Genomic DNA, 12,116 nt, shown 5'->3' with positions numbered 1-12,116 from the left:
CGCCATGTCAGGAAGTTCCAGAGCTGCACTTGCAAACTCCCGCTGATATGCTTGTAGGCTCCCGGTCGGCTTTATGTACTTAATCTTCGTCCTTGCTTCCCATGTTTCATCCTGAGGACTGAAATGAGTCTGCAAAGCCTTCTTCATGTCATCCCACGAAGTAATGTCATCAGCACTACCATTGGCAATCTGATCTAACCTCCTTCGCCACCAAATATTAGCATCCTTTGTTAAGAACTGAGCAGCTACCTTGACCTTTGGTTGATCATCAGATAGACCCAACCATTCCAAGTATTGCTCCATGTCCCATAGAAAGTTACCAAGAGTCTTCACATTCCTTGTGCCATCATAAGATTCTGGTTCCTTGACCTTCACATGAGGCACTCCTCCACCTGAGTTATGCCTCATGGCCTTCTTCAACACCGCTATCTCATACTTGGCTTCGTCAAGAGTTTTCTTCAAGTTCACGATCTCTACAAGACCCTGATCCCTTGCTTCTTCAACCTCCTTGACCCTTACTTCAAGTTGTGTACACATAAGATCAGTGTACTCATACTGTGTTCGGAGTTCATCATGTTGTGTTCGGAGTTCTTCGAGCTCTTCCCTTGTCTTCAAGTTGGTCTCTTGTTCTTTAGCAAACAAGTTCATCTTCTTATCCCAAGAAGTCTCCATATCCTCCATCTTTTCCAACACCTTTTCAATGAACCCAATAGTAGTATCCTTCATAACGTGACTAGACCTAGCCTGAGATTCGATTGCCATCTCTAATAACTTCTTTCTCCTTTGCAATCTAGTTTCGACCATTTAACAGTGTCACCAAGTCACCTGCAATTAGAACCAACCCTTGTTCCACTTGTGTGAAACGGTTTCCTTCACCTGCAAGTACCTGTCACGAGCAACCCTACTCAACAGCTTCAAACTGAAGTCTTGTTCTCACCTGTCAAGTGTATACCGGCTTTAATGCTTCAACACCTGAACCCGTTCACAAGATTCAACCTATCACGAGAAAACCTTGCTCTGATACCAACTTCAATTCGGTGAAGTTGTGTAGCAGCTTCAATATCCGGATCAGCTGCTCTGATACCAACTGTCACACCCCTACACCTGCGGTAGTCTTCCAAATGCTTATAGCGAGGTGCGGCACCACCGAACACTTTCTTTTCACCAATACTCACCTTCGTGGACTACGCCTACTTTCACATTAACATACTTAGCTTGTGTTTCGCAACTAAGTAAAGCAATTATCCTTTATACTTAATGAAGCCCATACTCATTCATTATCATCATGCAATTAACCAAGAAAAACAATTGAAAACAAGTATAAAGGGGAGGGGCAACTCCCGAACAAGTCTGCCCGACAATATATTATAAGCAGTATTTCTTCAATAATACAATCATCAAGTATACTTGGAAAAACTCCAAGTCTATACTTAGAATATTTACAACCGAGGCATAAACTGCCTTTACAATACTTGTGCCAACCTTACACGGTAGGAGGGTGCTCACCCGAGACACCTAGAACTCCACCTTAAGTTCTGCACAAAACCGCATGCTCATCGACCAACACACGACACACTCTTCCAACCATCAACCAAGACTTACACTTGCGCAATCTCCAAGTCAATGCGCATGAGTTATGTGCATGCCTCAACCCAACTGCGCACTTTTCTCTTGCGTAGATGCTATGAGCGAATGCCAAGTCGAATGATTGATGAACAAATGAGCTTGAAGCTCCTCTTACTTATACCATTCCATGCGTTGATTTACAAGGGGTGTGCAGCCCCTTGGCCGACCCCCAAAAGTCTTCAACGCATGCCCACAAGCTCCCTTAACAAGTCGGCTTGCACACATTCTAATCATCGCATATATATGCGCACACTCACACTTAGTCGCATAAGTGTTGTCACATATACCGTCGCATTGTCCACGGCTTTGTCGCACTTTCATCACATTTCCACCGCAACTCCGTCGCAACGTGCGCCCGTGCACCCGCCTACGTGCCTACCCGTGGGCCCTCGTGTACGACCTCACCCGGTGCCCGTCACACTGATGTTCTGAAGGCCTTACACCGTCCCTCTTTCCCATTCCAATGATAAGAATGTTCAAAGTTTTCTCGGTGCTCCTTTGGGCCTTCGTTGTTACGGTCCCAAATGGAAGCCCCAAAACTCTGTCGTTGCCTATGTCGCTATCGTGCCCCTCGGTTGTTGTGAATAGAGAATTTTGATTGGGCTGGGTAGCCATTTGTGGCTCCATTGAAATTGGCTCCTCGTTATATTTTTCACCTCCTCCCTATTTGGTGTGGAGGGTTTTGCTTTTCGTGTGAAAGGTGGGTTGGTAATCGAGTTGGTTTTTTGGGTTTACCTCAAGAATGGCCTTGGGTCGTTTGTAGGGTGTCCGATTTTCATCTTCTCTCCATACCCACTCGGTAGCGCATGAGCGATAATGTTGGCCATGCTTGTCCCGGGAGGCATATGTGAACAATTCCCCTTCTGCTCCAAGTTTTGGGAGTTGTATGGGTTGTTGTGGTGTGGCTCCTTGTGATGGCTAGCCTCTTCATTGTTTGGCTGTTTATGGTGCGGTGTCTTGTGCTTGTACTATTTCTGTGTTGGTATTGTCAGTTGAGATGCATACACTTAAGAGGGAAGTGGAAGGGTTTTGGTTGTAAACCACCTACCCTCCCTCTTGCTTGCTTTTTCCGTCGGGTGATGTGAGGCGCTGTTCTCCTTATTGTAAAGTCAAGGTTTGGAATTCCTTTCAAAGTGCACATCGTTCGTGGTTGCATTGGCTCTGAGGTTTTGATAGATGTGTTGGCCCATATGTTTGATCGACGGGTCCGCTTTTCCCTTGCATCTTGCGTGCGTGGCAGGCTTTTGCGGCTGGAAATGTTAAGTCACAACATTTATGGGCATTTGTTGTTTGAATTGTGTATGCGCTCCTGGTCCAATGGGGAGGAGGCTTGCTATGTCGATGGTGGGGGCTATTTGGAAGAAGGATTTCGAGGGGGAATGCTTCGACCTCCCTCCTTTGCATGGAGGTGGTCGTAGGGAAAAAGTATTCATCGTCAAGTTGGTAAAGCTGTGGGAAATCTCCTAGGTTGCCTGTACGTAGGGTGCGGGGGGTGCGGGGCTGTCGGATCCCTCCTTCTCTTTGGATATGTTCTTGTATTGTATAGCGAGCATCTTGATTTGCATTTATTTCCTTCCTTTGCCTTCACATCGTGGTTTCTGTAGGCAGTCAAGTGATCGAGGTCCACTGTTTTTGTTGTCGCGGGTGGACTCCTAGGTGGCCTCGGTGCATGGCGTGGAGGTTCAGGGGGCACATTTCTAAGAGAGGTTGTGGGCTCGGTTGGTCTTGTTGTTTTGTTTCCTTCCATTTCCTTTGCATTGAGGCTGCTGCAAGTGATCATGCGATCGAGGTCCATCGTTGCTGCTATCCAGGTGGACTCCTAGGTGGCCTCTCTGTGGGGAGGGGAGGGTTGGGGGGCACTTGTTGTTTCAATTGTGTATGCGCTCATGGTCCAACGAGGAGGAGGCTTGCTACATCGATGGGGGGGGCTATTTGGAAGAAGGATTTCAAGGTGGAACACTTTGACCTCCCTCCTTTGCATGGAGGTGGCCGTAGGGGAAAATTATTCATCGTCCGGTCCATAAAGCTGTGGGAAATCTCCTAGGTTGCCTGTATGTAGGGTGCGTGGGGTGTGGAGCTGCCCGATCCCTCCTCCTGTTCGGACATGTGTTCTTGTATTGTGTATCAACCCTCTTAATTTTCATTTACTTCCTTCCTTTGCCTTCGCATCGTGGTTGCCACAGGCGGTCAAGTGATCGAGGTCCACCATTTCTGCCAGCACGGGTGGACTCCTAGGTGGCCTCGGTACGTGGCGTGGAGGGTCGGGGGGAATTTCAAAGAGAGGTTGTGGGCTCAATTGGTCTTGTTGCTTTGTTTCCTTCTGTTTCCTTTGCATTGAGGCTGCCACAGGCAATCATGCGTTCGAAGTCCATCGTTGCTGCTGTCTGGGTGGACTCCTAGGTGGCCCCTATGCGGGGAGGGGAGGGGTGGGTTGGGGGGCATTTCTAAGGGAGGTTGCGGGGCACTTGTTGTTTCAATTATGTATGCGCTCGTGGTCCAATGGGGAGGAGGCTTGCTACTATAGTCATCGATGGTGGGGGCTATCTGGAAGAAGGATTTCAAGGTGGAACGCTTCGACCTCCCTCCTTTGCATGGAGGTGGCTGTAGGGGAAAATTATTCATCGTTTGATCGGTAAAGCTATGGGAAATCCCCTAGGTTTCCGGTACGTAGGGTGTGTGGGGTGCAGAGCTGCCCGATCCCTCCTCCTCCTGTTTCGATATGTGTTCCTGTATTGTGTAGCAACCCTCTTGATTTGCATTTACTTCCTTCCTTTGCCTTCGCATCGTGGTTGCCACAGGTGGTCAAGTGATCGAGGTCCACTGTTGCTGCTGTCGCGGGTGGACTCCTAGGTGGCGTGGAGGGTCGGGGGGCATTTCGGAGAGAGGTTGTGGGCTCAGTTGGTCTTGTTTTATTTCCTTCTGTTTCCTCTCTGCATTGAGGCTGCCGCAGGCGATCATGCGATCGAGGTCCATCATTGCTGCTGTCCGGGTGGACTCCTAGGTGGCCCCTGTGTGGGGAGGGGAGGGGTGGATTGGGGGGCATTTCTAAGGGAGGTTGTGGGCTCGATTTTTCTTGTATGATTTCCTTCCCTTGCCTTTGTGTCAAGGCTGCCGCAGGCGATCATCCGATCGAGGTCCATTGTTGCTGCTGTCCAGGTGGACTCCTAGGTGGCATCGGTGCGGGGCGGGGAGGTTTGTATGGCCTCTCTATGATAGGATTTGTGTGGTCGGTCATCCTATTTTTATTTCCTTCCTTTTCCTTCGCATCGAGGCTGACGCAGGCAGTTGGGAGATCGAGGTCCATCGTTGCTGTTGTCCGGGTGGATTCCTAGGTGGCCTCGGTGCGGGGGCAGGGAGGGTTGTGGCTCATTTGTAATATAGAGGTTGTCTGGTTGGTCATTATCCATTTTTTTCCTTCGCATAGAGGCTGCCGCAGGCAATCGGGTGATCGAGGTCCATCGTTGTTGCTGTCTGGGTGGACTCCTAGGTGCCCTCGGTGCGGGGCGTGGAGGCCTTTGGAGGCATTTCTAAGGGAGTCAGTGAGTGATCGCTCATTTTCTTGTTGGTTGGGCCATGGCTGCAAACTTCAGAGTGGCCTTGGTGCATTGTGGCTCGGCAGGTCTGCCCATTTGTTCACCATGTCCTTGGCATGTTGCGTGTGCTTCCTTCTTGGGATGCAAGAGGTGCAAGGCATAAAAGTTTTACATGATATCTTGAAGTCTCTTTGACCTGATGGGTGTTCAGGGTAGCTCTCAGTAAGAGAGTGACCAGAATGCCCTTTGAAGCGGGAGGGTGCTACCTGATTGATCTTGCCAGTAGTCATATGCTTGTCTCAAAGATTAAGCCATGCATGTCTAAGTATGAACTAATTCAGACTGTGAAACTGCGGATGGCTCATTAAATCAGTTATAGTATTTTTGATGGTACCATACTACTCGGATAACCGTAGTAATTCTAGAGCTAATATGTGCACCAAGTCCCAACTCTTTGGAAGGGATGCATTTTTTAGATAAAAGGCCAGCGCAAGCTTGCCCACTTCTCCGGTGAATCATGATAACTCGACAGATCACACAACCCTTGTGCTGGCAATGCTTCATTCAAATTTCTGCCCTATAAAATTTCGATGGTAGGATAGAGGCCTACCATGGTGGTGACGGGTGACGGAGAATTAGGATTCGATTCTGGAGAGGGAACCTAAGAAACGGCTACCACATCCAAGGAAGGCAGCAGGCGTGCAAATTACCCAATCTTGACATGGGGAGGTAGTGACAATAAATAACAATGCTGGGTTCATCGAGTCTAGTAATTGGAATGAGTACAATCTAAATCCCTTAACGAGGATCCATTGGAGGGAAAATCTGGTGCGAGCAGCCGCGGTAATTCCAGCTCTAATAGCGTATATTTAAGTTGTTGCAGTTAAAAAGCTCGTAGTTGGATCTTGGGTCGTAAGGGTCGGTCCGCCTACTTGGTGTGCACCTGCCCTTCCGTCCCTTTTGTCGGCGGCATGCTCCTGGCCTTAATTGGCTGGGTCGCGGTTCCGGCGCTGTTACTTTGAAAAAATTAGAGTGCTCAAAGCAAGATTATGCTCTGAATACATTAGCATGGAATAACGTGATAGGAGTCTGGTCCTATTGTGTTGGCCTTCAGGACCAGAGTAATGATTAATAGGGACTGTTGGGGGCATTCGCATTTCATTGTCAGAGGTGAAATTCTTGGATTTATGAAAGATGGACCACTGCGAAAGTATTTTCCAAGGATGTTTTCATTAATCAAGAACGAAAGTTGGGGGCTCGAAGACGATCAGATACTGTCCTAGTCTCAACCATAAATGATGCCAACCAGGGATTGGTGGATGTTGCTCTAAGGACTCCGCCAGCACCTTCTGAGAAATCAGAGTGTTTAGGTTCCAGGGGGAGTATGGTCGCAAGGCTGAAACTTAAAGGAATTGACGGAAGGGAACCACCAAGAGTGGAGCCTGTGGCTTAATTTGACTCAACACGGGGAAAATTACCAGGTCCAGACATAGTAAGGATTGACAAATTGAGAGCTCTTTCTTGATTCTATGGGTGGTGGTGCATGGCCGTTCTTAGTTGGTGGAGCGATTTGTCTGGTTAATTCCGATAACGAACGAGACCTCAGCCTGCTAACTAGCTACGTGGAGGTTCCCCTTCGCGACCAGCTTCTTAGAGGGACAATGCCCGTTTAGGCCATGGAAGTGGAGGCAATAACAGGTCTGTGATGCCCTTAGATGTTCTGGGCCGCACGCACGCTACACTGATGCAGCCAACGAGTTTTTATTCCTAGTTCGAGAGGATCAGGAAATCTTCTCAAATTGCATCATGATGGGGATAGACCATTGCAATTATTGGTCTTCAATGAGGAATTCCTAGTAAGCGTGTGTCATCAACTCGTGTTGACTACGTCCCTGCCCTTTGTACACACCGCCCGTCGCTCCTACCGATTGAATGATCCAGTGAAGTGTTCGGATTGCGTCGACGATGGTGGTTCGCCGCCATCGATGTCATGAGAAGTTCATTGAAACTTATCATTTAGAGGAAGGAGAAGTCGTAACAAGGTTACTGTAGGTGAACCTGCGGTAGGATCATTGATAGTAGGGGTTTTCAATTTTGGTTCGGGTTGGTTGGGTTTTGATTGCAATGTGGGACTTTGTGGTGCGTCTCTAGGGGAGCGGGTTTGGTGTTTGGCGGGAACATTGTTGGTTGCTTGTCTCGAGGTAACTATGCTTGTTTTTTCGTGTGTGCTTGCAAACCATGCTTATGCTTGTCCCACCCATCCTTTGTTTTTCTTCCCCCCAATGTGTTTCTGCAGGGGGTCCGGAAGCTTATTTCTTGGGAGCCCTTCCGACGATCTGTTCGGCCGGGCATGGTTGCTGCAGAGTTGAGGTGCTCGGTAAATACGATGGATAAATTTGGACTCATTCGTAGCGGCGGTGCTCGGTCTTTTGTTCGTTGGAAGGCATGGGCCAAGGGTGCGAGCTTCCATAGTTGGTTCTCTTGAAAAGGCGGCGGCAGTTGATGTGTTTCTTGGGTGAGCTTTTTCGCTAGTGGTTGGGTCGAGGGAGTGGTTGCGCGTGTGCCTGGTAGCTCAAACCTTCCGTGAGGCAAGATTGTCGGGGTGCGGTCAAGTATAGGATGGATGAAGAGCGGTTCAACCCGTTGGGCTGGCCACCCTAGTCCCTCTCGACCGTTCCTCGACATGCCCTCGCGGAAGGGTTGGGTGTCGAGGTAATGAAAAACCCATCCCTCGGTTTGATCTCCATCGAGATCGCAATTTTCCCCGCCGACAGGCATGAGGGTGGCAATCTTATCTCGTGCCTTTGCCATCGAGGGAATTCCTCGTCCTCTTGTGACCCACTCCCCTTCTGAGGGAAAAAGAAGTAGCGGGTCGTGTCTTTGTTCCTCCCTTTGGATTGTGGGTTTTTTGTGGGACTTGCATCATTTCTTTGTTTCGTGGTGTGTGCTTTGCGAAGGTCCCTCTCTCTAGTGGCCTTGCACCATTGATGTATTTGTGGCCCTCAGCTTTCTCCAGCAATGAGCATCAGCCCATGACAACTCCTCTTTGGAGTTTGATTATTTGACCCCCATTGACTCTCTCGCTGGAAAGGTTTTTGGGTGTTTTGTACATGGAGGGGTGCAAGAGTGGGGTGGGTTTGTGTTATTGGTTGCGGTCTATTTGTTGTTTGAAGCCTTGTGCCGCTGGGTTGGGGGCTATGTGCCTCTTAGTGACGTGCTCCAGACACTGGTCTCATCGTGGCCCTTGTCTTTCATATTGGTCAGTTTTAGGTTGTGATTTATTTGCTTGGTTGTTTGCTATATGTTGTAAAGCTGGAAAGGGTGTTGTGCTGAATGTGTGTGGGAGGGTTTGAAGAGGTAGGATGCTTTTTTGATTGGGTGCCTTGTTTGATTTCTTTTTGGTTAGCGGACATCTACTCGGCGTGCTGTTGAGCTTCTCTCTTTTCTTGGGACCTTTGTTTCTTTGGTGTTGTTTTCTTCCCTTCTTCCTTTTGCCCCTAGCTTTACGGAGGAGAGGTGGGATTGTTGTGGATTGGTGTTCGGGAGGGACAAAAAGCAGTGCGAGTTCCCAAGGTGGCCACCCTAGTCCTTCTCGATCGCCGTCCCCTACAGTTCCCCCTTTTTCCAAGGGCGCAGGGTTTGGGAAGCTTGTTCTCTGTTTGATCCTCCCCTTGTGAGCCGGTAGTTGTTTGGTCAATTTAGTGTGATCTAAATTGCGATTTAAAATGTCAATCCAGGGTTCGTAAACTGATGAAGTGAAGTGTACTATATGTACTAGATAACCATTTCCTTAATATTTTATCGTTTTATCGTTTTTTTTAGTTTGTTTTTGGATTTATCTTTCCCTAATGTGTGATGGTGAAAATAAAAGTGAAGTATGGAGTATGGATGGTGATGGTGGTTTCTACAGTGATTTTTTCAAACTTGAAAATTCTCAAGAAGAAAGCTTTAAAACAACTAAACTGAAATCAATTCTTAAGAGAAAGTAAATGCATCAAAAAGTGAACTAATGACAATGGCCCAATATCCTTGCTGCTGAATGAAAAGAAAATAAAAACTAAATTTAAAGCAACTCAAACCAAAAACAAAGCAACTAATTCACACTACTTAAACTCTTCAGATCCTTTACCCTTCAGCTCAATCTACCTTGTGGGAAGTAATCATGAATAAGTCAAGCAATATGCTATCTAAATGGCAAGAAATTAAATTGCATAAAAGAAACTAGTCACACTACTTTAACCCTTCTGGTCCTTTACCCTTTAGCTCAATCTACCTTGTGGGAAGCAACCATTAATAAGTTTAAGCAATATGATTGCAAGAAATTAAATATCAAAAAGGAAACTAATCACACTACTTCAACTCTTCTGATCCTTTACCCTTCAGCTCAATCTACCTTGTGGGAAGCAATCATGAATAAGTTTAAGCCATATGATGACTAAATCACACTACATTTAGTAATATTTTGATTTCTTGCTAATAGAGTCACTCCACTATAGAAAGAAACCATAAATTGATGAGCAGTATGATATCTAAATAACAAAAAAAATAAGTAAGCAAATCACAACTTGAAAAAGACAGTGCTGAAATTAAACTTCAGAAAATGAAAGTGAGCAGGAAGGACAAGATGATCTCATATGTCAATAGTTATCAAAAAGATGAAAATTTGCTCGGGCTTCCTAAGAAAACCTACAGAAAAGCACTGATCAGTTGACAGTTATAAGAAAACAGAGGTGAAAATATAAACAACAGTGAGTTAAGAAACATCAAACAATGTGTTATATACAAGCTAATGACACAGGAACATAATAAAACCAAATGAAAACTTTACAAGGCTTCGGCGCGCAGGGGCCCTCTGCCACTTCGGCCGGTCAACAAGTAGTCACACGAATAAACTCAGAAAAGTCTTCTCATATATTAAAACAACAACATATATAAACAATGGGGTGATAACACAACAGTTCAGAATTTACATATCCAAAAAAAACTTCTTTACAACGTTCATCAACGCGTTATTTATAATGACAAAATTATGAAAATAACTAACTAACTCCTACGCTATTGACTGTGTTGCCAAAGACACATAGATCCCTTCAGCCGAGATCTAGCGGAACTGTCATCATGTCTATTAAATCTCCGGAGTGGTAGCTTGTTAGATTCAGGTTACAGAAATGATCTCCAGGTGTGATGGTGTCTTCGTGAGGTGATTATTGTGCCACGTAACGTTCATGTGCTCAAAACAGAGAAATGCCACCGCTGAACTCCTTAGTTGGCTCTGCCTTTGACCCTCGTTGACCGTGACCTTCTATGGATGATTTGGCTGATTTGAAGGGACACGTTCCATGTATCCATCACCTGGAGCTTGCCCATGTGGCTCGTTTCTTCATAGGACACCTGGAGCACAACTTTTAACAAAATAGCTGTGGAATCCTGTGCTAGTTGTGGAAACCTGTGTTGGCTGCGGAAACTGACAAGTTTATGCAGCTGCATGAACAAAAAAAACTAAACCAAACAACAGTCATAAGCATAGTCAGAAAACCATATAAAAAGCTCTTTTTAAACTACAATGCAATGATTTAACAGCTGGGTGGATGAAATAAGTGGAAAAGGAAGGCTGAGAGGGTGTATAGGAAGGTGCAGGTTTGAGGCTCAACAGTATCCACGTTTGATATCTCTTTCTTTCCTGTTGTTTTCTTCCCTTCTTTCTTTTGGCCCCTTGGCTTTACGGAGAAAAGGTGGGATTGTTGTGGATTGGTGTTCAGGAAGGATGAAAAGCAGTGCGAGTTCTGAGGGTGGCCACCCTAGTCCTTCTCGATCGCATTCCCCTGCAGTTCCCCCCCTTTTTGTGAAGGCACGGGGGTAGGGAAGCTTGTTATCTATTTGAGCCTCACCCTATGAGCCAGTGGACGCGTTTGATATCTCTCTTTCTTTAATGTTTTTTTCTTCCCCTCTTCCTTTCGGCCCCTAGCTTTACGGAGAAAAGGTGGGATTGTTGTGGATTGGTGTTCGGGAAGGACGAAAAGCAGTGCGAGTTCCCAGGGTGGCCACCCTAGTCCTTCTCGATCGCCGTCCCCTGCAGTTCCCCCCTTTTTGCGAAGGCACGGGGTTGGGGAAGCTTGTTCTTTGTTTGAAGCCTCCCCTTGTGAGCCGGTAGCCACAGTTAATATATCCCTTTCTCTCTTATTGTTTTCTTCCCTTCATCCTCGTGGCCCCTAGCATTATGGAGAAAAGGTGGGATTGTTGTGGATTGGTGTTCTGGAAGGACGAAACGCAGTACAAGCTCCCAGGGTGGCCACCCTAGTCCTTCTTGATCGTTGTCCCCTTCAGTTCCCCCCTTTTGCCGGAGGCACGGGGCTTTCGGAGGCTTGTGCCTTGTTTGTGCTTTGTTTTCTACCATTTTCTTCCTTTCAGTCCCTAACTCTATGGAGAAAAGGGGGAATCGTTGTGGGCTGGTGTCGGGGAAGGGCTAAAAGCAGTGCAAGCTCCCGGGGTGGCCACTCTAGTCCTTCTTGATCGTTGTTCCACGCATTCCCCCCTTTTTGTGAGGGCGTGGGGCTGGGGGAGATTGTCCTCTGTTTGAGCCTCCCCTTGTGAGGGGGTTAGACACCTTTGTTTCTCTTTCTATCCTGCGTTTTTCCTCCTTTTGCCCCTTGGCCTTACATTTGTTGTTGGGGGGTGCCCCTATTTAGTTTTGTGGCCGATTTTTCGGTAATACACGTGGAAACGACTCTCAGCAACGAATATCTCGGCTCTTATTAAGATGAAGAATGTAGTGAAATGCGATACTTAGTGTGAATTGCAGAATCCCGTGAATCATCGAGTTTTTGAATGCAATTTGCGCCCGAGGCCTTGGTCGAGGGCACGTCTGTCTGGGCATCGCATCCCATTCAAACGCACTCCCTGCAATATGCTAGGGAGCAGTGGAGCTGGTCGTCCATGCCCCGCGTGGTACGATCAGCT

The 12,116-nt window shown here is 47.0% G+C and overlaps 2 non-coding genes across 2 annotated transcripts; both read left to right on the top strand.

The window, feature by feature from the left end:
• The first annotated feature begins 5,422 nt into the window (after positions 1 to 5,422).
• LOC149251172 (18S ribosomal RNA) lies at positions 5,423 to 7,234 on the top strand. Its single transcript, XR_016267677.1, has one exon. It is a non-coding gene; the product is annotated as an 18S ribosomal RNA (ribosomal RNA).
• Positions 7,235 to 11,881: 4,647 nt separating this feature from the next.
• On the top strand, positions 11,882 to 12,035 carry LOC149251171 (5.8S ribosomal RNA). The gene has a single exon (XR_016267410.1). It is a non-coding gene; the product is annotated as a 5.8S ribosomal RNA (ribosomal RNA).
• Positions 12,036 to 12,116: the final 81 nt, after the last annotated feature.

This window comes from Pinus tabuliformis, chromosome 7, assembly GCF_031772625.1.
Source record: "Pinus tabuliformis cultivar Carrire ecotype Pingquan chromosome 7, CPIR1, whole genome shotgun sequence".
In the NCBI taxonomy this organism is placed as follows: Eukaryota; Viridiplantae; Streptophyta; class Pinopsida; order Pinales; family Pinaceae; genus Pinus; species Pinus tabuliformis.
The sequence above is the reverse complement of the archived record's forward strand: the minus strand, read 5'-3'. Positions and strand labels throughout refer to the sequence as shown.